This window comes from Muntiacus reevesi, unplaced genomic scaffold (genome assembly GCF_963930625.1).
Source record: "Muntiacus reevesi unplaced genomic scaffold, mMunRee1.1 SCAFFOLD_31, whole genome shotgun sequence".
NCBI lineage: Eukaryota > Metazoa > Chordata > Mammalia > Artiodactyla > Cervidae > Muntiacus > Muntiacus reevesi.
In genome coordinates, this window is record NW_027078022.1 from 2,174,529 (window position 1) to 2,200,461 (window position 25,933).

At 38.1% G+C, this 25,933-nt stretch overlaps 1 long non-coding RNA gene across 1 annotated transcript in view; it reads left to right on the forward strand.

Annotated features, from left to right (window-relative positions):
* The first annotated feature begins 16,397 nt into the window (after positions 1 to 16,397).
* Positions 16,398 to 25,933, forward strand: part of LOC136155408 (uncharacterized) — a 36,575-nt gene continuing 27,039 nt past the window's right edge. Inside the window, exons 1-2 of the long non-coding RNA XR_010660809.1 lie at positions 16,398 to 16,506; positions 24,548 to 24,653. This is a non-coding gene — a long non-coding RNA (uncharacterized lncRNA). The remainder of the gene's footprint in view (positions 16,507 to 24,547; positions 24,654 to 25,933) is intronic.

Consider the following 25,933-nt stretch of genomic DNA (forward strand, 5'->3'; position numbering starts at 1 on the left):
GAGTCCCTTGGACTGCAAGGAGATCCAACCAGTCCATCCTGAAGGTAATCAGCCCTGAATAGTCATTGGAAAGACTGATGCTGAAGCTGAAACTCCAATACTTTGGCCACCTGATGCGAAGAACTGACTCATTGGAAAAGACCCTGATGCTGGGAAAGATTGAAGGCGGGAGGAGAGGAGGATGACAGAAGGTGAGATGGTTGGATGGCATCACTGATTCAATGGACATGAGTTTGAGGGAACTCAGGTGGTTGGTGGTGGACAGGGAGGCCTGGTTGCTGCAGTCCGTTGGTTCGCCAAGAGTCAGACATGACTGAGCGACTGCACTGAACTGAACTGACAATTCCTAATGAGGTAATTGTTATGGGAGTAGGAGACCACAGGGACCACAGGCGCCAGTGAAGCCTTTGTATGGAGGAAATAAAATGAATTAGACTTGAATAGGCTGAAAGGGCGGAGACAATCCAAAGAGGGCTGAGACTGATGTGAGAACAGAATTTTAAAAGCTCATTTGGAAACTTGCTGTGAGTAGAGGAATGAAAGTGGGAAATGGGGGACAGATTGACCATGAATGAATGAAAGAGTCTTGCTGGAGTGACTAATGGATAGAGTTTGCTTCCTGATATTGACTGTTTTTAGAAAGGATGAGCCAAAATTCCAAAGAAAGAAAAATGTGGGCTTGATGCATCTATCTTTTAGGGATCATGGCTGCTGGAAATAATTAATTAAAAGTAAATTTTTATTCAAGCAATTTTGCATTTCAGCTTTTCTTCTATTTTCTACTTTAATATGATGCTAATAAATCCCACCTTCATTTAATTCTTTCTGTAGCAGCTCCCTCTTTCGTGTATTCTTTTAATATTGATTCCGTGAGCCACTCCTAATACCAGTTGAAAGATTTGAAAAGGAATAATTGGCTAAAGGCAGAATTAATGAAAGAGTATATTAAATAATCCCAGAAAGTAGTGATTACAGAGGTTGGAATATCTGGACAGCTTGAAATCCACAAAGATGATTTCAACATTTCAATTTTTACTGTGTGCCAGTTTAAAAAGTCTTCTATAGGTATTTACCTCTAATTTTCGTTAAACATTAAACCTTTTTTTTGTTCTAGATATTCCTTCCTAATCCTTTTTTATATTTCATTCCATTTTCTCCTCAATGCTTTAGTTTCTACTCCATACCTTTTCTAAATTTTCTAAATTGGAAATATTTAGTATTAGCCACTTCTGTAATTTCCTCCTGTTTCCCCTTTGACTTCCTTGTGTATGAAGTTTTTAATTAAGTTTCTTTTTCTCTCATCATTTTCTTTTGTTTGCAATTTTTAAATGTCTATTCCTGGTTATTTTTTCTGAGACAGTAAATTAAGTGAAAGTCTTTCTCTTAAAGGGAAGGCTCTTTATAATCTAAAATACACAAATACATTAGAAAATTATTAATACTGTATACATTCTCTTGATACTAAGAGCATGAGTATTATAGTGAGAAAAATTATACACAGTCATATATTATACTATTATTCTAGCAGATGTATATAGTTTTCATTAGACTGTTCCACCCATATCTTAAGCATTTGGTTCCATGATCCTCAACTGGGGGCAAGACTTGTTGCAAACAAATATCCGCTTTTTAATAAATTAATGCTAAGCCCTCTTTGCTCTTTGGGAATGTAGTTTTGTTCAGAAAGGAAATTGACCTTGTTTATTGCTTTCTTTCTTTTGCTGCCCCGAGTGGATTTTCATGCTTGTGAAAATGAGATACTGGCAGGGACCAGATTAAAAGGAGGAGGATATTGGGCCCATTTCCTCCTCTGACTCTGCCAAACCAACTGCACTCTTATAAGTAACCGTCCTGCTCTTCCAGGCTTGAACCTCTCCTGTGCAGAAAATTAAGACAGCATCTGAGGAGGTCTAGGACAAGGACAACCATCCACCAGGGACCAAGCTAAGATTGGCAGACCAATTTTCACTTGTGAACAATGCCAGAATTCAACCCATACGTCTCCCATGGTGAAGCACTGTAGCATGTCATTAACCCACTGAGCCACTTAGCAGCTTCTCTCTGCTTGCTGTCTTGTGAATTAACATCTCAGCTGCCACCACACAAGACCCCGGGTTGATTTCTTTTAGGAGTGTGGCTGAATGAATAGCAGTTCTCTGTAACAAGTGATCAGGGCATAGCACTTTCAAATTTTCAACTGAAAGCAATAGCAATTTGCCATTCAGTCCTATCTTGTCATCATCATTAGGTTGGGAAATCGCAATCCTAAGGCTCCTTGCAATGTGCTGTCAACCTGATATCTTGTAATTTTAATATGTCTCTGGTTAATAATTAATTACTTTAACTCAGTAGGTGGGATCTGAATTTGGCTTCGAAAAAGAAATCCCTCTGAGCTGAAATATTCTTTGAGACTCCAACATCTTATGAAGTTCCCCCTCAATCAGCCTCCTTGCCTTCTTATTTAAATGATCTGCCATATAATAAAATCTGCATCAAAAGCTCCAAGCTTAAAATATACAACAAAAAGCTGCTTCTGGGTGAAGAGTTTGGATCTAAATCAAAACGTTTCTGTGTGCTGGCCATTATCACATGCAGTTAACTGCTGGGAAATACTGATGTTCAAAAGATATGGGGGGAAAAGGCATCTGCTTTCTCACGCTGGTGTATATTTGTCGTCTTGATAAAAACGCAAGGCAGCATATGCAGAACTTGTGCGGAAACGCCATTCACAGGTCATTCCTTTGTATTTGAATAATTTCTTTCCAGGTGCTGGAATGAATAGCAGACTCGGGGAGGGTTTGAGCACCTCCCTGTCTTAAGTTCTTCCATGACCATATTTTAGTGTCTCATTCATTTTTTGATCAAAGTAAACCACTTTGTCAGGTCTTCAGAATGAAGGTACTGTCCCTTGACTTTCCTGGATCATAAGTTATAATGTAGAAAGGTTTCTCACATTTTTGTCTGATGAATTACTGAAAATATAGCCAAGGTAAGAACTTACTAACTCTTTCTCTCAGCCCAGATATTTGGTCTACTACATTTAACAAGTGGAAGGATATGTGGGTAAATTAAACGATGCCTACCATAAATCAAGCCTGTGATAAATCTGAGTGATATTTCCACTTGCAGGTTCCAACTGTGCTCTGCATTCCCATAATATTAGGTGCACTGGCTGCTTGCTCTCATATATACCTGCCCAATGTTGAAATTCAGGAACTCTGAGCATTATTTTATTTCTATCAAGAAAAGCTTAAGACTTTTCAAAAGTTATTCTGGAACTATACAAAATCCTTAAAAAGTCTACAGCATATTGAAAACAGAAAAAAAGTCTATATGTAAATGTCTATGTGATATTATACCCAGAGATGGTCCCAAGGCTTAATCTCATATTCAGTTACAATTAAGTACTAGTGATGTGCTTGAGGATCCACGTTGAGGCGGACAGGCTATGACCAGCCTCTGAAAGTGCAAGTTCATTGGTAAACCAATGGTGTTTGTTATTTAGTAGAAGGTGGAACTATAGCTCATACCCCACAGCCTTCACTCGGACCCTAGGAAACTGCTTGTGATAGACCTGTGGTGAAGTGCATATGTTAACCAGCTGGCAAAAAGAGAATTTCAAAGTCTCAATACATATTTTTTTTCTTAAATTCGTCAATACCTCCCCTCAACCAAGTCTTCTCAAATCTCAAAGACCCTTCAGAGGTAGCCAAATTGTTCTTTTTCTGCAAGAGGCACTTTTATGACTACGTATATTCTTTTTTTTTTTTATTTTAATAAAGATATATTAAACATTAAAATATCTACATTAAACATTACATTAAAGTATCTTATGAACTCTGGTAAGAAACATGATTCATCATCATCCTAAAAATGCTGACATAAATATGACAGTAGTGATGATAAAAAAGATTAAGATGAAATTTCTTCTATAGAATTCCTTTACATATTTGATCTGTTGAGAAAAGATTAGAGATCAATTAGAATTACTCTGAGATTTAATTTATGACAATTTAACATTTTAATATCTTTGAACTTTAATTTTGTGAACAAAGTTTTAATTATACTGTTTGATCAATTTGCATTTATTGAACATCTACTATATAGCAAGTACTATACCAGGCTCCCACAAAAAGCTTAAAAGAAATGACCCCTGAAATCTTAACTCACATTAAAACATCCCACAAAGTAATTGACAAAGGCATAATATGGGGGGAAAAGTTTTCTACAATGGAATATTACTCAGCCATAAAAATAATGAAATAATGCCATTTTCAGTAACATGGACGGACTAGAATTTGTCACACGAAGTGAGGTAAGCCAGACAGACAAAGACAAAAAGTCATGTGATATTGCTTATATGTGGGGTCTAAAAAGAAGTGATACAAATGAACTAACTTACAAAACGGAAGTAGAACCACAGGCATAGACAACAAACTTTTGGTTACCACAGGAGAAAGTCGGGGGATAACTTAGGAGTTTGGGATTAACATATACACACTACTATTTAAAAAAAAATACTGCTAAGCATCTTTTGCAGCACAAATACTGCCAAGATAATAACAAGAGGATATAACACAAGAAAATTAAATGCCTTTTTAAGTGGAAAAATTCAGAGAACTCACAGTAGCATATAAACTCTACACAGGGCTATTATGTTTTCTCCTGCAACGTATAATTTTTACAATGTGTACAAACCCACAAGTGATAGTTTAAGGCAGAGAAGCTGCTTCCAAAATGAGAATAGTAAACTGAACTGAGATTTACTACTTTGGTAGTCATAATGCTGAGGTTAATGCTGCCTGGGATGAAAGGAGTGTGCTCAGTGAACCTTCCAGGATACCCAGGATGCAACGCGGCTTTTTACAAGAATGTGCACAGTGCCTCTGATGCTAGGAAAAGACAGACTCACACCACGTGTATTGGCTCTGACACATTTACTGTTTTCCCAAGCACTCCATATTTATAAATACAAATGGTTTACAAGAAGACTCTCAATTAAATAAAACATTTCCTATCTGGAAGAGTAAATACTACAAACAATCTGAAGCCTTAACTCAAATGGGGACAAGCAGAGGTTACTTGCTGCAGTAGCAGCTAGAATTCTGGGGAGAGGCTCCAGAGCAAAACAGGAATACATGAAGAAGGCAGGAAATAATAGGAAGGCAAAGAAAGGGATGTGGAGAGGTACTGAAATTCCATGGATGAGGCTGTACTGTTAGCTCTTCCTACTTCCCTGTTCTCTGACAAAGCCCTGCATGTGATGCAAGGCCCAGCAGAGATTTGGTGCTGCCAGGCTGCTCCAGCCACTGTGGCCTCATCTTTTCTCTGCCATCACTGTGGCCCTCACCCAGATTCCTTTCTTTGTCAAACTTGTATCCAATCACCCAAGCCCTGTGAGTCTATGACCTCTTGGTCAAACTGTCTGTTACCCAGGACACAAATAGATTGAGGGTGTCAGATAACATGGTAATTTGGTGAGGGAGGAGACAGTTGGAGCACAGTAATGCCCCTTTCCCCCACCATATGCATCCTTTAAAGTATCAATAAATGTCCTTTATCCATCTATGTTTCTCTGTATCTCCAAGTCACCAGAGGGCAATTGAGTGTGATTCCTATCTTTTAAAAAATTCATTTCCTTTGATCTGTTCATTCTCTCTGGGAAGCTAATGGCTAGAACATTTGAGTCAATTCTCTTTGTCTTGGGGGAAGAGGAGTAACACAAAGCTGGGTGATGATAAAGTGGGCTGTATTGCTCGATGGGCATCACAAAGAATGTCGTGTGCGCTGAAGTTAGAGCTGTGACACTGCATGAAGCAATGGACATCCTGCAACCACATCTTAAATTCAAAACCATTTCTTCTGGAACTGATTAGTACCCAACTAATACATACACATAATAATACTCCCACATGCTTGATGCCTGCTGACTCTCTGAAAAACCTTGTTCACCCGTGTCTCAGCTGCCCCCCTCCCCCACCCCTGGAAACTCTCGGGATCACTATGAACACACTGAAGGAGAAGCAGTGGCCTTTCACGAAGCTAGGACACGACCATGAGAGTAATGGAATGATGCAGGGTTCACCCCAGACACCCAAACCACCACAGCCACTTTATCACACACCCAGACACAAAGATTTGGGTGAATGCTCTCAGTAAAAATTATGAGCTCATACGGTGGAGGTGGGGAGGGGAGGGAAGTTTACCTGTTCAAAAAATATTTTCTGAGAGGTTATTATGGGTCAGGCACTCTATTTTGAGTAAAGCAGCTATTTTACATAGAAATAAACCAATCTTCTTAAGAGGTTCAAGAACTGTTGTGCACGTTGGTTGGCGATTCCTGAAAGCTTTTGTAACATCACATCTTTCTCCTGCTTGTACCCACTTTATCTCTTTCCTTGAATCGGGGAGAGAGAAAGGAGTCAGAGAGGCAGAGACAGACATACAGAAAGGGAATCACCTTTGCATTCAGGGATTTGCTAACGTTTTCAGGTGAGGGCACAAGAACTCAGGAGGTGCACCGCTTCTCCAGCTCTTGTTATCTTCTTGCAAGTTCTGTACATTGGACTGGGCACGTGGATCTAACACGTATCTATCATGTATGTTTAAAGAAACAAGAGGTCTGAGTAGGAAAACGGCAGGACCGGGCGAGTGCGGCTTGCGGTGGGATCTGAACTTGGGATTTCAGCCCGAAACCTCTGGCCAGGGCTTGCGCGGTTTCAAGACTCGGGACCGGACACCCGCCCCTTGCGCCGCCCACTGCACGCCTCCACTCGGGCCCAGCTCCCGCTCAGCTCCCTGCACACCCAGCCCTGCCTCCGGGGTCCACCTGGAGGCGCCGGAGCTGGGGCTTGATCTCCGGAATCAACCGCTCAGCCTGGGCGGTCCAGATCCCCTGGGCTGCGGCTCCTCCTGGAACCGTAGCTGCTCCCACTAACCTTTGGAAGAGAGAAAAAACTGTTCCAGACCTTTCTGTGTACCTCAAGTGTGGGAGGAAAGGACGTGAGCTTGTGTTAGAAGGTGTAGACATTGGGCTCCTCAAGGAGAGAGACTGATCCGGGAACTCTGAGCCCTGCAGCCCCCACTAGACCCCGGCCGCCGGCAGCCGTCCTTGGGGAAGTGGCCGCCAGGAGGGTCGGTGCGTCGGACCGGTAACATGGCCGAGGCAGCACTGGACGCCGAGCTCGCTATAGGTGCTCTTTCCCAGGATCTGATAGATGATTCATTTTTATACGTAATGTTTTACCCCACTCTATAGCTCCGACTGGTTAATGTTCAACCCCGGGGCTTCGAGGGGCAGCTTGGAGGGAGGCAGCCAGGGAAGACCCATTCAAGGAATTGGCCGCTTGGGAGGAAGGCGAAGAAGCCCCAGAGAGGGTGAGGGGGATGCGGTGTGGCGGGGTCGGGGGGCTCTCCTCCGGCCAGGGCCTCGCTAAGCCGACTCCCAGAGGGCAGACAAGCAGGCGGATCCGCGGTCAGAGCCCAGCGCGCGTCCCTGGAAGCGCACCCGGGAGGCCGCGCCCTGGCCGGCCCGACCGCCCACGACGCCGCCGCCCAGGCCCTGAGCGGCGCGTGCAGGGGCGGCGGGCGCTTCGGCCCAGCGGGACTCTGAGGGCAAAGCTGCGGCTCCCGGGCCGCCTGGGTCCGACGCTCGCCGGGGGCGGCAGGCAGGCTAGGCACGCCGCGGGAGGCGGGGTGGGGGTGGGGGGCGGCGGCAGCTGCGGATTAGATTCCGGTTTTGTTGTCGGGAGGGAGCCGAGAAGAGTCCCCGGAGGTGCGTAGGTTGCCCTCTGGGCCGCCGCTTCTCCGGGTGCCTCTGAAAATACCGTCAGGGTCGTGCGAGGCGGCACGTCTGGCCACCGCCCTTCTCCCACGTCGCCGGCCAAAAAAGTGGAACATCAAGATAAAGCAGCTGTTGTGGTCAATAGCAAGTGGTGCCGGAGCCACAGTTCGGGCGGCAGGGAGGCCCAGGGTGATGCCGCCCCCCGGGCGCGCGTTCGGGTGGAGCGGCGGCTCCGCGGGTCCCCCGCAGGGCTGGGCCGCGTGGCCCTGCAGAATCCAGGGGTCCAGAAGGCCCGGGCCAGCTGTCCAGGCTGGCACTCCGGGCGCGGGGCGCTTGAGGCAAGCAGGCTCCGGGCTGGGGAGGGGAGCTTCGCGCCGGGAGCTGCAGCCCTGAATTTGCAGACCGGAGTTTTTCGCCCCTGTCGGAGAAACTGACAACCAAGATCCTGCCTCATCAGATAAGAGTGGCTCCTGTGATTTCACGGGTTTTAGGCTGGGGTGGAGGCATTGAGGTTAGGAGAGCCCTGTGAATGAACATCCCCCGGAGGCCCAGCGCCCGCCTAAGAAGGGTTTTATTTTACTTTCTTTTGTTGGATATTATCTTATTTCCTAACAAAGTGACCTGTCCTCTGTCGCCCTGGGCTCTGGCAGTTGGCAAATCCCTTTCTGTGGCGCTGGGGACAGCCGGCAGGGTCTCCACCTCTGCCGTGCCCACATGCAGGGGTGTATCAGTCAGACTCACGGTCCATCCAACACGGGCGGCCGCGTGAAGTGACATTGGAGAAGGCTGTGCCAGTTCATCCGGGAGGACCGAGAAAGACGCCATCAAGTTGCATCTGGGTGCAGTAACCCCACCCAGATATCCGCCCAGAGAAGCAGGGTTGAGTGGGCTGGGTTGTTGAAACTAACCAGAACGGAGAAAGGGCCCCCAAACCAGGTTACCATTAGTCGTGGTTCCAAGTCACGTTCCATATGCTGTTCCACCGACTTTTCAGGGACAGCACAAATGACTCCAGGTCTCATCTCCCCAAAGGAACGAAGATAAAGCTTCCTGCCCAGGACTGCCTGCAGGGGGGACTGCGGTAATAAATGTTGACCTGCAGCAAAAATCGATTGAGTGGGACCGAGGTGGTGGCAGTAACGATGGTTGGGGGAGTGGGGGGAGACCCGCGTGGAAGCGGGAGGGGCGAGGGAACCGACTCCGGCAGCTTGGGAACTAGACTTTTCTCACTTGAAGGGAAAAGGAGGTGCAGAAAGGGGCTGAAAGGCGAGCCAGGGTGGGTTGGGAAAGCGAGGTGAGGAGGGTCATTCTCCCTTCTGGGAGTCCTGGGAAAGGCCGACTACGTATATTCTTAAACTGTAATCAGACTGAAGTATTTGGGTTGTTTAATTTTTCTGTGTAAGGTTTAATGTTTGAGGCTATTAATTCATAGCTAGATTTCCAGACAATAAAATATACTATCAATAGGGCAGTGGTGTGTCTCCACTAGGGGCTCAAAATCAAAGCTCAAAGACTTCAGCTAAAAATATGGTTAGGGTGGAGAGGGAGGTGGGAGGGGGGATCGGGATGGGGAATACATGTAACTCCATGGCTGATTCATGTCAATGTATGACAAAACCCACTGCAATGTTGTGAAGTAATTAGCCTCCAACTAATAAAAAAAAAAAAAAAAAAAAAAGATACTCCTCATACATCATAAAAAAAAAAAAGATGGTTGGGGGATGAGAGAAGTGATGAACTGGAGCTACCTTATATCAGTCTTTGAAAGCAGATTGTTAAATTCTCAGTACTCTCGTGAGCAAGTTGTTGCACAAAGCCATTACTAAAATTGTATAAACTTACAGTTAAATAATCTTAAAAGCAAAAGAAATGCATTCTTAAAATTCATCAATTCCTGATTTAACTACAATTTGCTATTATCTGTGCTGCGAAGTTACTTATAGGATTTATAACTATATAGTAAAAATAGAAACAGCAATGTGTGGATTTGCAGGTCTTTCCTGCTCTGACTTCAGTGATTATCACATTGGTGTCTTGTAGTTTGCATGATGTAGGCATTTACATCACAATAGTTGTCAAATGCTAAAATAAGAGCATGATCTATGAGGTTAGCTGCCTAGATCATGGAGCAACAAACTTTTCTGTAAAAGGCCAGATAGTATATATTAACAGCATGTAGAACTTTAAATATATACTTTATAGTTTATATGCAACTAGAGAATAATGACTGACCTTTAGGTTGATAATTATTGAAACACTTTTCTATGTGTATGTGTTTAAATATTCTATAATCAAACAGAAATAAAAGGAATGCAGACTCTAATGCTATAGTACAGTTAGGCTTCTTAAAATTCTCTCATCTTGAGAAAGGATTTTCTTTAACTAGAGGCAACTTTTTAAATAATGTTCAAACCAATTTGTTAGGCAGCCATAAAATATATGTCTAGTTCGTTAATTCTACTTTCTTCCAAAAATTTTTATACCTTATCCTCTTTCCTCCTTTCCCATGCTTACTCTCGGGTTAAAACATTTAGAGCAATCAGAACAGATTTTCATTGGCATCTGTCCTCATATTCCCCACCTACTCTTCCTTCCATGTTTCTAAATACAGTTCCTCAACTTGTAGCCTAGATAATCAAACTCCTTATGTCTACTCAGAGACATTTTCCCATCAGTTTTCTCCTTTCTTTCTTATATTATCGTCTTCCCTCTCTTCTTGATTACTCTTGTGCTATTATTTCTCTCATCTTAAACAAGAACTTCTCTTTTTTATATTTTTTAAATCGAAATATAGTTAATTTACAATATTGTGCTAGTTTTAGGTATAGCAAAGTGATTCAATTCTGTATATCCTTCAGATTATTTTGCATTACAGGTCATTACAAGATACTGAATATAGTATCCCCTACTAAGCAAAGTAAGTCAGGACAAAGACAAATATTATATGATAGCACTTTTATGTGGAATCTAAAAAGATAATGCAAATGAATCCGTGTATGAAACAGAAACAGATTCACAGACGTAGAAAACAAATTTATGGTTTGTTTTATGTTTATCAAAGGGGAAAGGGATGGGGGAGTGATCAACCAGGAGTTTGAGAATAACAGATAACAGACTACTGTGCATAAACAAGAACTTCTCTTAACCACACTTCCCCTGCCAGCTGCCATCACATTTCTTTGCTCCCCTTTATACTAAGACTCTTAAAAAGAGATGACTGTATGGGTTTCTCCAACTTCTATTAATATTTTACCAGTCTCCACTACTCCACCAAAAAAAAATGATATTATGGAGCTTACACATAACCTTCATTACAGCTAGATGAGTGGCTGGTTTGGGGTTCTCATGCCATTTAGTCTCACTGTATGACTTGACAGTGTTGATCACACCATCTTCCATGATTAGATGGTCTCATTTAGCTTATAAGTCACCACACAGCTTGCTTTCTCCTGCCACCTCACTCATTATTCTTTTCCCCGTCTCCTTTGCTGGCTTCTCCTTATCTCTTTGATTCTCATTGCTGTGGTCCTGAGTTCAAAATTTGATGTTCTGATTCTTTACTTACATTCACTCCCTTTAAGATCTCATCCAAATACTGGCTTAAATATCACCTACATGCTGACAGTATCCAAATTTATGTCTTTAATAGTCACCCAAATAAGAAAATGATTTAAAAAATAAATCTACATTTCATTGAAAATTTTATTATGTCTTTTCCCAGCAAAATTAAGTTTCTCAGGTAAGAATTTAGTCATTCATTAAAGATTTGGGTGTATTTTCTGTGTACCTAGTGGCTGGAAGTCAGAGAAGGGAGATCAGGAAAAATTTAAATTATTGGGGAAGACATGATTACAGAAAAATTATATGTCTTAGGTATTTGACAAGCAACAGTCTATGTAGGAGAGCCTTACGGTGCCCTTAAAAATAGGAGTGTTAGAGCCTGAATTAGAGAAACAAGGACAAAATGAATCTCTAAAGTCATTTCATCTGTCATCTCTCAATTCCTCTGGAGAAACTTCTGATTGCAATAGTTTTCAATGACTCAAGGGTTAGAAGTTCAAATACTTTTCTTGTAATGTTATGTCACAGTTATAAGTGACATAATCATTCATTTAATTTTAAAGCTCTCTTCAAAGTCTTTACATTACATTTTGCTAGAGAGTCTTATTTATCCCATAGTCAACTACTGCAAAAAAATAAAATAATAATAAGATCTCACTGGGAAACATTTTTTCAATCTTAAATAGGTTAGGACTAAATCTGAATACAGGAGTTATTTGATAGTCTAAATGAAGAGTGGAGTTGATTGTTTCAAGGTACTATCTATAATTGAAAATGGAGGCTGATACTAATACTGAAACAATTTTAATAAAAGTTCTTCTACTTGTAAATTCTTCAGTGGGATATTTTCCCCTTACCATACATTTGTTATCTCTTTGGGATACTGGTCAGACAAGTTCTAAACAGGATACCCACATTTAACCACATATCATTAGATCTTATACACTGTAAGAGATTTGTTGGATACCAAACCACTTAGCAAGCGTGTGGTTAGCCAAGCTGAATCACTGAAGATACTGTTGGTAAGCACCAGGCCATTGTGGTCTGGGGACGGTTATTTAGGCTTTGGCTCTCCATTCCTAATCTCTTGGAGAAGTGTTTACCTTCTCTGTTTACACTTCTAGTTCTACACCAAGTTGTGGCTTGCATTTTAGATTTTAGTGTCTTCTGGAAATCGGTTGGTTTATCTTTTTCAAGGTTTGCCTTGAGAGTCTGTGTTTCATTGCCAATTAGATAGGTTTCTTAAACTATAGTCTAAAGGGGAGAAAAAATTTCTAAAAACATTAACCATAATAAATAGGTTTTATAAAAGTTTTAAATTCCACTATAGTTAATCAGTTTGAACAAGACATTTAAGCTCTAAATAGCATTTTAAAGTAAACAGAGCTTCATACAAAGTGACAGTTAGAATTATATTTTCCGCTTCTGAGTGTGAGAAAATTAATGTACCAAAATAGTGCCTACTGTTTAAAGATGTCTTGCTCCAGACATATTTAACAACTGAGATTCGCAGTGGGTAGACCACTGAAGTGTCTCGTCATTAAATTATGCACTGTACATTAGAAACAGATGTACTCCTGGAAGTCTTGCATGACAACATTGTTTTGCAATTTCCCGATTAAGACATTGCTAAAAGTGAAAATGGAACCGAACTAACAGGTCAGCTATCTTACTTTAATCATGGAGGAGAGCGGTTGGCTTTGAGAAGGCCTGGTGCCTTTCCTTGGCAGTTTGATATAAACTCTAAATGCTATTTCTTTACCTTGTTTTCCTCTAAAAGCTAAGGAATTAATGAAATTACTTATTTTAAATATTGCTTGACCTTAAAGTATTTAGATTTTAATAGGCCAATGTCACAACTACTTAATATATTGAGTCACAAAACAAATCTTACAAATCAAGTGGAAAAAAAAAACTGGGAAAAATGTTATAGTCATTCTTTCTAATCCATGGAAAAATAGCTATGTATCTCTCTGGAAATAAATTGTATTGAACAATATATAAAAGAAAGTGAAATTTCACTGAAGCATAGTTATGTGGATGGACTTGGACAAAGTCAAAAGATAAGAATGGAGGGTCGTACTTCTCTGGTGGGTCAGTGGTAAAGAATCCACATGCCAATTCAGGAAACACAGGTTCAGGGTCTGGTCTGGGAAGATCCCACCTGCCAGAGATCAGTTAAGTCCATGAGCCACAACCACTGAGCCTGTGCCCGAGAGCCCTGATGCTGCAACTACTGCATCCTGAGTGTCCAGGGCCCATGTTCTGCAACAAGAGGAGCTACCACAATGAGAACCCTGAACACCGCAATGAGAGAAAAGCCCGTCCAGCAGCGAAGACCCAGCACAGCCATATGTAAATCAATAGTAAGGTGTTCCCAAAATTTAAAAAAAAGAAGGGTTATTATCTGGCACTAAGAGGTAAAACTGAAAATCACTGACTGGTTCTAGTCTAGGAAGTATTTTTGAAAAGAATAGATGTTAACTATAAAAATCTATCAATTTATATTCCAATGTGTGATATATTTTCCATGGAAATTAATTTAGGAAAAAACTTCAAATTCAGGTCATATATGTGGAAATTCTTTCTTTTAAACTTAACCGTCCTCGAAAGTGTTAGTAATTACAACTTATAAAAGAGTCAGAGTTTGCTGGACAAATAAATTGAGATCAGTTTTGGAAATTTTATTTTATGAAATGTTATACAATGGAGGCTTCTGTTTGAAGTGTCGTAAAATTAACAAACCAAATATTTGACAGAACTGGGGGAATAAAGGCTTCAAATTGTCTTTATCTGTGGTTGCCATTCTCGAATATGAAACAAGAACAGTAATTTTTCCCTATTTTTTTAAACTGTAGGCCACATATTTTTGACCACCATCTATTTATTCGCATATGTATTTCTTCACTAAAAACGTTTTGTTTCAAAAAGTAAATCTACAGTTGTTCTATATCCACAGTTAATTTTCTTGTGTCCAGATACACACATTTTTATTCCAACAAGATAAACATTCCAATGAGATAAACATTTTCACTAAAAGGTTGCGACACTTCAAAGTGGCCACAGATGACTGATTCTTTCTTAGTTACTGCCTCATTGTAAATCTTTGAGCAAGAAAGAATTTCTTCGTACATTTCTCATTCCTTACAAATACAGGTTAGAATAGTGTGACTCTAGGGAAAATAGCCCCAATTCATATTTTTCTAACCTTAATTTTTAAATAATGTCCAATGAAAAAATTACCCATTCAGTTAGTTTTTAGTAAGTTTGTAGTTGTCTCAATTTTTTTGGATGACTGCAATTTCATTAGTTAAAGATACTGTTATATATGTAGTGAGGTTTTACGGGGATGGGGAAAATGCATAATGTTATGAAAGACAGACACATGTTCAAAATGTTGCCATTTGTTTTACATGAATTAGAAAATGATGACACGGCTCTGTTTTGAAATCATCAGTCTTCATGAATTATTTTATAAATAATATAGTTGAAATAAAACCTCAAACTTATTTTTTTACCACATTTCCCCCTGTGATCTTTAAATCCAGGCATATATTTAGGAAAGTTAAATCCTTAAGTTTTAAAGTTATGTATACTTCATGCACCAAAAAGAAATTCGAAGGCTTTTTTTCCCCTCTTTTTTGGCTCCCTAAATCTTTTGAGTAGTTTATGTTTCTTTGTTATAGAGAGGGCTGTAAGTCCTTTTTTTTTTCCTGGTAGAAACTGGGAATTGTGCTTTGCTAAATGTAAACAATATCAAAAACTAAAGTATCTTCTGGATTTGGATTGGATCCCTAAGTCAATGCGATTCAGTAGCTTCTTATATTGGCAAACTATGCTCCCATCTACCAAAGATGAAAAATGGGTCAACAAGTAGCTTAAGGATTTTTGCCAGATATTTACATATGAATCAAAGGTGATGTCTCCTTAAATTGTACTTAATATAGGAAACAGTCTGTTTGATTTCAAACTTAAGTGGTATTTGATGTAGTCATTGCCTGTTCATGATTAAAATCTTACAGAAAGCCCACCAATGATGAGCAATCTAACATTTGCAGTCTCAGTTGTCAACTGTGCCAATTTCATGAAAATCATATTATCATAGTTGGATCCAGGCTAACCACAGAGAGCTCTTTCTCTATCCATAATTACATAATTAGATTATTTTTATCTTAAAGCTTACTTTAAGTAACATTTTCTCTATGGTATATTATTAAAGAATCATGCCTTCTTGAAGTCTCTTTGTAAGCCAAGAAACCCACACGTTACACATTATAGGGGGGAAAAAATAGCTTTCATGAGATTTCTGCCCAGCTTTGAATCAAGGTTCAGGAACTGTATTACAGTCTGCCAGTGACATTTTGGGAATGAAGAGAATACAGTTGCAGAGCAAACTTTACTAAAATAATTGATGAGACAAGATATTGGATGTTAAAAAAATGCTATTACTCTTAGTGCCAAACCTATCTTTCTCAAGAGTTAGACTTGGACATTTGAGATAAGATTTTAAAACTATGTTCTCTATGTAGAAACTGCATCTGCTATCGTAGGCTGAGGGGAGGAGGCAGTCTTGATCTGCAATAAGTCTATTTTGTTTTAATGTTTGGTTATTAATATATACAATATCGTTCATCCTCATTCTCAGTTTTATATAAGCCAAAGAGAGTGTAAATTCATCAATACTACACAAACCAGGCATACAGAGTTTGGTAACTGACTGTGAATTCTGGTAAATTGCTTATATTTCTCTAGAAATGGTGGTTTGCAGATCTCATGCTTGATACGCTAGAAATGTGTGACAAAGATATTACTCAAGATAAGGACACAAAGCCTAGGGAAATAGAAATATGTGAGATGATAACCCCACTCAACCAAATAGACAATGTTAGTTAAGTAGTGAATGTTTTTATTTCATTTATTTTATTTTCTATAGATTTATAAATGAAAAAAAGATGAGCTTAAGAAAGAAGGCTGCTCTGAATCAAATATGGAAGAATGTCCATTTCAAGTCTTAGCTGAATCTGAGTCTGAAATTGCTTATCAACTTTTTTTTTAATTACAGAATGCTGCCTTATGCAGATGTGCAGTGAATCCTTGAACAGGAGAGTTATTTGTCCTCCCAGTCTTCCCTGTATCAAAACCCATTGACAACACAACTAAAAGTAAGTTATTAAACTTGTCCTTAATTCTGCCTATAGTGATACAGCTCTTTGAGATTTCTCACAAAGCTTTTCTCCAGGTTGGGATTCTACTCTGAGGAATTATAAACTGGAGTAAATTTCAGTTTCCTATATCTAAAGTTTAAGATCACTGTCGCATCTTTGTTGTATCCTGTGATGCACTGCATCACTGATACATCATTGGATATCTTCCCAACTGTATTAGAAACTCATGGTTTCCTTCTACCTTTAGTAAATTTTCTTTCACTGGCTTTGTTATTTTTCCATGATGGGGAAATTTGAGCATGGATATTTGAGTACACTATAAAGCATCCAGGGCAAACTGGATTTGGTTATGTCACAACCCACTCCAATGTTTTTGCCTGCAGAATTCTATGGACACAGGAGCCTGCCAGGCTACAGTCCATGGGAACGCAAAGAGTGGAACATGACTGAGCAACTAACACTTTCATTTTTCAACCCAAGAAGGTCTGTGGGTTCATGATGCAAATTCGCCTATCTCCATTCTAACAATATAGACCTATGTATCGATCATTAAAAAATAGTTCTCATCACTGAACTAAAATTATTAAAGACAATATGTATCCACTTTTAGATAGTTTACTACGCATTAGGGGGAAGTGTTGATTTAATGACACTTCTCCTCAGTTGTCTTGTATATTGTTGTTGTTGTCATTTAATCTCTCAGTTGTGTCCAACTCTTAGCGACCCAATGGACGTTAGCCCACCAGGCTCCTCTATACATGAGATTTCCCAGACAAGAATACTGGAGTGGGTTGCCATTTCCTTCTCCATGGAACCTTCCTGACCCAGGGATCAAATCTCCATCGCCTGCATTGGCAGGTGGATTCTTTACCACTGAGCCACGAGGAAGCCCTGTTTTGTATATGATAACTGAAAAGGCAGAAAGACAGGACACTGAAAGATGAACTCCCCAGGTTGGTAGGTGCCCAGTATGCTACTGCTGATCGGTGGAGCTATATCTCCAAAAAGAATGAAGGGATGCAGCCAAAGCAAAAACAACACCCAGTTGTGGATGGGACTGGTGATGAAAGAAAGGTCTGAGGCTGTAAGAGCAATATTGTATAGGAACCTGGAATGTTAGATCCATGAATCAAGGCAAGTTGGAAGTGGTGAAACAGGAGATGGCAAGAGTGAACATCAATACTTCAGGAATCAGTGAGCTAAAATGGACTGGAATGGGTGAATTTAACTCAGGTGACCATTAAATCTACTCCTGTGGGCCAGAATCCCTTAGAAGAGTGATAATCTCTAAGAGCAGAGGCACATGATGTGGTTGTACCAACATTACAGCTTAATGATTGGAAGGACAGCACAGGGATGGGGATCCCAAGTGGAGCCAGGTAATCAGGGTAAAGGAAGCAGAGATAAAAGCTCTGGAAGGCTGAAGTGGAATGAACAGTGAATGTGGGGCAGAATATGAGAGTGGAGGGGGCTGCATAATGAGAAAGTTCTGGAAAATTGCAGAAGGGTCACCTTGAGTCTTTGGTTAAGTACTGATCTACACAAACATTAGGGGAAACTCTGAAATTAGAGAAAGAACCTGGGAAAGGCCAGGAGTGACAAGTTTTTTGAGTTCACATAAGATGGAAGTAATTTCTGTTCTTGAAGTCAAAGTGGAAAGACCTCATGATACATCAGGTCTTAGCAGTGAAAGCAAGTGAAAGTAAGTTAGCCTTAAAATTCTCTGTGTGTGCCTGCTTCATCGCTTCAGTCGTGTCCAACTCTTTGCAACCCTATGGACTGTAGCCTACCAGTCCATGGGATTCTGCAGACAAGAATACTGGAGTGGGTTGCCATGCCCTCCTCCAGGGGATGATCTTCCCAACCCAGGGATCAATCTTAGGTCTCCCCCATTGCAAGCAGTTCTTTACTGCCTGAGCTACCAGGGAAGCCACTTTCCTTTTTAACCTTTTTTAACATGTTTAAAAAGTTAAAAAGAAAGTTTTGAAAAATTAATATGACCCACATGTAACCTAACTGTCTGCCTGGTGAAAATACAGTGCTCTTTAAAGGTATATATAAAAAAAAAAAAGTCCTTTATTGTACAATATGAAATACACAGTGTCCAGCATCTAGTCAAAAATTACTAGGCAATCAAAGGAACAGAAAAATACAGATTTTAATCAGGAGAAATATAATTTGATAGAAATAAATGCAGAAATAGCACATAAAGGAATTAACAAATGAAGAGTTTAGAAAGCTGGGACAACTTCCAGTTTATGGTCTACAGTATAGAAATCTTAGACATTTCACTTCATTTTCAGAAAAAGAAAAAGATGAACAAAGTAAAAATCAGCAATCATTTTTAGATATATGATATACATCAGAGAATTGAAGGTCACAGGGCAAACTACTGCCCCAACTGGAGACAGATTCATATACTGCAAGTCAAAGTGTTTTCTTCACTAGGAGCAAAAGTCTAAGAGCAGAAGTCTGTTAGAAATACTTAAACAGCAACTGCTGAATTGTTGGAAGTTCTGTTTGGATAAGCTTGAATGTTAAGAGACTCCAGGCAGGCCAGTCATACAAGTTGTCTCATGCTTATGAGAGTTTTACCCCCAATAGTCCCACTAGCTTTTGAGGATGAACATTAGAGAGAGATGTCCTCATGATTCCCACAGTGTGAGAAGAATGCAGCATTCTGAAATATTCCAAAAGCATCCTATTATCCTTAACAAAGAATACCCTCTAAAGTTACTATTTTACCAAAATCTGACTGACTTGTATTTTAATAAAGCCTATCTGACTTAGGAGAAGGGAAATATCAAACTCCAGCCCCATTTTACCTTTGATGTGGGGAAAGGGAAATAACCAACTTCAGAAACACCTCTTCATTTCTGTGTCACCCAAGGTGAGAAAACTAGAAAAATAGCAAATTAAATCCAAAGTAAGAACAAACGAATAATAAAAAATTAAGGTAGAAATCAGTGAAATTTAAAACAGAAATCAATAAAGGTGGCAAAACCAAAAGCTAGCTCTTGGAAAGTATCAACGAAGTTGATGAACCTCTAGTCAAATTAACTAAGAAAAATAGTGACCAGTGGTTGCCAGGGATTAGGGTGCTGGGAGTGAGGGATGAGCAGGTGGCACAAAGGCCTGGGAAGCTATCTGTATGTTACACTGTAATGGTGGAGACCTGACATTATGCACTTGTCAAAACCCATAGAAATATACACACAAAGAATGAAGGCTACTGAATGAAGGCTACTGTAATCTGTACACTTTAGCTAATGATAATGTGTATGTATAGGCTTATCAATTGCAAAAAATTTGCCACACTACTCTGAGATACTAAACATGGGGAAAACTGTCTAGTTTAGGGGAAATTGAGTATACATTGGAATTTTTGTACTTTCTGCTCACTTTTTTCTAGAAACTTACTGACTCTATATAGTGTGCTAATTTAAAAGGTAGCTGAGATAAACATTAGAACTTCTCTATAAAGGATATAAAAGAAAACCTGAACATGATGAGATCTTAGACACAATAATCATAATGAAGTTGTAAACAAAATTCAGATAGATTTTCTAGAGATTAAAAGTACAACATATACTTAAAAAAATACACTGAATGTTATTATAAGTATATAAGTCACAGGCAACCTCATTACATTTAAAGGCATGCTAATGAAAAGTATGTTAAAAAGTCATAGAAAAAGATGAAAATAAATTTCACTATTAGAGGGATATTATCAAGTATTATAACACATTAGTAACTGGAGTCCTAGAAGAAGAAAAAATAATGAGGCAGGAAAGAAATGTGATGAAATAGTCATGAAAAGTTTATAAATTTGATGACTGACAGACACATAAATTCAATAATTTAAATAATAACAAAAGCACAATGGTGGTAATGAAACCAACACTAAGGTTTATAATAAAATCACTGAAAACCAGAGACACTAAGAAAATCTTAAAAGAAGGTAGAGAAAAAAGACACATGACAAAGAGAAAAATATACATCAAAATGAAAGCAGACTTCAGAAACTATAAAACCAGAAGACAGTGGCATAAGATCTTTAAGATGCTAAATGAAAAATATTTCTTGACCTAGAATTATTGCATGTATCACAATATTCTTCAAACTTACAGGCAAAAATATGTTTCAGACCAAAAAAAAACTTGTGAGAATTAAGAAGATTCATACTAAAAGTAATACTTAAGGAAAATATTCAAACAGAAGTTAATTGGTACCAAACGTATATTTGAATCTGCAAAAAGAGTGAGAGTGCTGGAAATGGTAAATATTTGAATGCTGTTCAGTTGCTAAGTCATGTCTGACTCTGCAACCCCATGGTCTGCAGCCTGGCAGGCTCCTCTGTCGATGGAGATTCTCCAGGCAAGAATACTGGAGAGGGTTACCATTTCCTTCTCCAAAATATTTAAATAAACATTCAAATATTTAAAGAAGATATATGTTCTCACTTTAAAAAATTTCTGTAGCAGATCATTTCCTTGTCATTATTAACAAATATACTTGACATTTATTATTAAGAAGTAATAATGCATGGTTTCGTTTATAGAATTAGCAGAAATAAAACATATGACAACAATACAACCAAAGAGGAAAAGTGAATATGGAGTTACACTCTTATAAGATTTTTATACTGTATTTGAAGTGATAATAACATAATCTTAATTTAGACTGTGATAAGTTAAAGATGAATATGGTAAACTCTAAAGCGATTACTAATAAGAAAAAGGAACAAGGTGAGCTAACTAAGAGTAAAGATACAATAGAATCATATAATTAATCTCATAACATCATTAATATAAAAATGCAGAAATATTTGATAAGAGAAAGATGAGATGGAACAAATAGAAAATAGCTTTAACTTCAGTCTTATTGATAGCCACACTGAATATATTGTGTCATCCAATGCCAAAGTCACATTTAGGTATTAGGGACATATATGTTTAGGCCAAATTGAAATGTGGTATGAGTATAAAACATGCATTGGCTATCAAAAACTTAGTATGAGTTAATCTAATGTAAAATACTCAGTAATATATTTTTACATTGATTGTTTAAATGAGAATATTTTTGGATATATTTGAATAAATAAAGCAAAGTATTGAAAGAGTATTTTAACCCTTTTTGGTGTGTCTACTAAATTTTTTAAAAATTACATAAATGTGACTAATATTTGTGGCTCACATTTTATTTTCATTGGATAGCACTGGCCCAAATACCCCAATTAAAAGTCAATATTGTCAGATTGGATGAAAACCAAAACCTATATATACATGTTGTCTACAGGAAACCCACTTTAAGTATTAAAATATAAATGTTAAAGAATGGAAAAAGTTATAATATGAAAACACCACTTAGATGAAAGCTGGAGTGCTCATATTGTATCAAACCAAGTTGACCTCAGAACAAGGAAAAATGCCAGGACCAAGAGAGACGTTATATGTTAATAAAGAGGCCAATTTATCAAGAAGCTATAATAATTCTAAATTCAGTAAGAGAAGTTTGAAATATGTGAATAAAAAATAACAGCAGACTGACATCTTAAGAAATGCTAAATCAAGCTAAAATGATTCATTCAGGCTGAAGAAATGATACCAAATTCAAATTGGATCCTCAGAAAGAAATGGTAAAAATAAGGGTAAATGGAAAACTGTATTTCTCTTTATATACTTTTACAGTAAAAAATGGAGTTCATTGAATTTATCATCTGTTTAGGCTCATTTATATATGTAGTTGTACTGTGTCTACAATTTACATGAAGTGGTCCAATTTTAACTCTATGTTGGTTAGGAAAAAACTAAATATGTGCACTGTAATCCATCAAGTTAAGAAAAAAAGAAAGGGAAAAAACTATAGTTATTAAGATAGTAGGTGAAATAAAATTTTTTACGTATTCAAAAGTCAGAAACAAATGAGAAAAGGGGGAACAGAGTAACAAAAAAAGGGGGATAAATGAAAAAACTGCATGGCAGATCTAAATTGAATCATATCAATAATTATATTAAACACTAAGAAACTAAACACCCAAATTAAAAACTGTCCAAATGGATAAAAGACCCAACAATAAGTCATATAACAGATACAGTTTAAGTAATAATACATAGAAAAGTGCTGCAATTCTAAGATAAGCACAGCCCTGTTAATAAGAGATTTACTTAGTAAATGGCTAATGAGGAGAAATATATTTAGCACGCCAAGAGTAAGAAAAGAAGGCTGTAGTGGCAGTGTTAATAATAGATAAAACTGACCTTAACACAAATTGTATTCCTAAAAATAGAGATTTCACAATGATAACTCATTTCATTAGGAAGACAAAATTATCATAACTATGTGCTTAAGAATAAAGTTTAAAAATATGAAGCAAAAATGAACAGGATTAAAGAAACAGATAATTGGAAAAATAAAGATTTTGATAGAGACTTTCTCCTCTTTAAGAAATTGATAGAGAAACTAGACTTTAAGCAATCAAAATCAATTCACCTTCAAAGAAGATAAAGTATCAAATAATTCAATATATATACATGGAGATATGTATATAAAAGCGAAAATAAAAATTTAATCCTTAAAAAGTTTTGGCTCTCTACATTTTATGCTTCATATCAGAAGATAAAACAATGTCTTTTATATAAAACAATGAGAACTAGGTTTACTTTCTTTTATTCTGATGTCTTTGTAAAAAGTTATTTTCTATTTTGATTAACCTTGAAAACAAACATTCAGCTATCAGGGCAAACAATGGCAAATATATGACATTTTATTAAGCCCTGTTCTAAACTAAGTCAACACCACCTTTGCTTCACCTTCTTACTTAGAAGTTAATGGCAAAAAAGTCAATGGCTAAAACTGACAGTAGTTTTTGAAAATGAAAATTATCAGAAAGCATCTCAAATTCAAAATCTTTCGGGGATGGGAAATATAATTTTGCTTTATGTCTCATAGTCTATGAGAATGTTTGCTTTTTACTGTTAAGTCTAGGATGTATCTAGTGGTTGCAATGCACCATAACCTTTTTATATGGAAAACGTGCTTCTTATACAGTGGTCAATATGGTATGACATTTGAGTAGGCACAAAGTGAAAAAAAGATTTTTCTGAAAAACATCATCAGCCCCTCACAAGACCAAAGATTGGCATAGTGGTGGAAGCAACCTGTGTTGTTCATTAGGTCTGACACCAATTTTGTATTAATTTGATTTCTTTTTCTCTTAGCCATGTGAGTGATATGCATGTGCCCCCTCCCTCACCTGATAGCTCAGTTGGCAAAGAATCTGCCTGCAATGCAGGAGACCTGGGTTCAATCCCTGGGTTGGGAAGATAAGATCCCCTGGGGAAGGGAAAGGCTACCCACTCCAGCAGTCCATGGTGGGCCACAGAGAATCGAACAGGGCTGAGCGACTTTCACTTTCTCCCTTACAACAATTTCCCCCTCCTTTTACAACTGGCACTTTTGGTTGGTGATATGTGTAGAGTTTTCCTGTTGCTGGTCCCAAATCTGGCATTATTTCTGACAGTCATTTTCTTTGGATAAAATCCAAATATTTTAGAAGATTGAAGTAAATTAATTGTGTTATCTATTTCAATAAAAGAGCCACCACAGCCAAGCCAACATAAACAGGCTATAACAGTGATGGCCAATTTAAAGGTTCATTAACAAATACCAGTAGTAGCACTATAATTTCTAACCTTTTATCACTCAAATATGAAACTACAGGCATTGAAGACACCAGAGAGGAAACTATGTCACACCACAGACTGTCGATCAGTTTTTTACTTATCATTATAAACTTCCAAAATGTAAGTTAAGTTCTAGCTGTCTTGCTAATTTTCAGATTTAATTGTGCCCCCAAAATGATGACAGTGTTTTAGTTGTTCTTTTTTGTGCTTCCTTTCCCATTTGTCTCCTCTGGCAAACACTTACTTTCTGATCATTTACCCTCCTTAACAAATCTCCTTGTTTAATTGTTTAAAATGATCTATATAGTTTTAAGTGAGTTTGGAGCCTCAATGTTTACTTCACTTGTTCACAGTGTGATGGCAGAAAGATGTAGAGGAAACAAAAATGACAGTGGTACCCTAGAATTGAGGTATGGTTTCTGCTCTCTCTTCTGGGCAGAAAAGAAGTCACAGTCACAGGTAAGTTGAACTCCACCTTACAAAAACACCTGGTTGTAACTTGTGTACAAGAAAAAGCTAAAAGTTAAAGTGACAAATTGGGAAAAGCTATTCACAAAACCCTGTAGATTAATAATATTTATTATTCATCTGCTATAAATTTGTGAATGTTTTGCCTAGTTTTAATAACATTAATCATTTCTCTGCAAAAGACTTTTAACCTTTCAAGTGGCAATTTTAAAACTCTTAAGAAATGAAAATTGATTAAAATTTATAAAAAATTATACAGGAAGAAATCTAAACATAAAGATAGGAATGACTTTTCACTCTTATCTGTGCCTTCATTTGTAATAATAGTACAATAAAAGAGCACACAGTTTTCACTCATCCTCTTAGTAATGAAAATTGAGGAATAGTGTTGGGTACTGTTGAGGGTGGAATGAGACAGGAAAAGTAAGTGCGGATGGTGCTCAGGGCCGATGGGACATTTATGCACTCTCTCTTTTGACATTCAGCTGCAGGGAACTAGACATTGTAAAATTCAGTGAGATAGTCACGTTTATGAACTAATTGTTTGAAGTACAAATAAGTATAATATTTTTGATATGTATTTGGTATGTGCTGTGATAATTTTAAAAGTGAATCAACTCTGATATTCTAGTGTGAGGAAACAATCACATGTTTAGACAAAAACTTAACTACTAAGTTGATTCATAACATAATACCATATAGTAATGGAAAGTCAGATATAATCTAGATAGCCAAAAGCATGGCTTAAAAGAACCTGACAATCTTTATGATGACATGTCATGCAAACAGTGAAAGAGAATATCAGGCAATATTTATTAACACGAGAAAACATCTATATTGTGTTGGTTGTTAAAATCAGAGGCAAAATTGTTTATAATATAAGCACGATCTTGTCAAAAGATATGTATAATGTCATTACATACATATTCATGTAATTATATAAAATTATATAAAAATTTAGTTTTATATATTCATATTTAAGGTCAAAAGGAAATGATGGTCTCTATCACCACTTATATTCGTCCACTCAAACTGTTAAAACACCATAGACTGGGTGGATTAAACAACAGAAATATATTTCTCACAGTTCTGGAGGCTGGAAGTCTGAGCTGAGGGTACTGGAAGGGTAGGTGTCTGGTGAGAAGTCTCTCTGGACTGCAGATGGCTACTTTCTCACTGTGTCTTCACATGGAGGAAAGAGAGAGCTCTTCTTATAAGGACACTAATTCCACCATGAGGGTCTTACCCCATCCCCCATGATCTCATCCTAA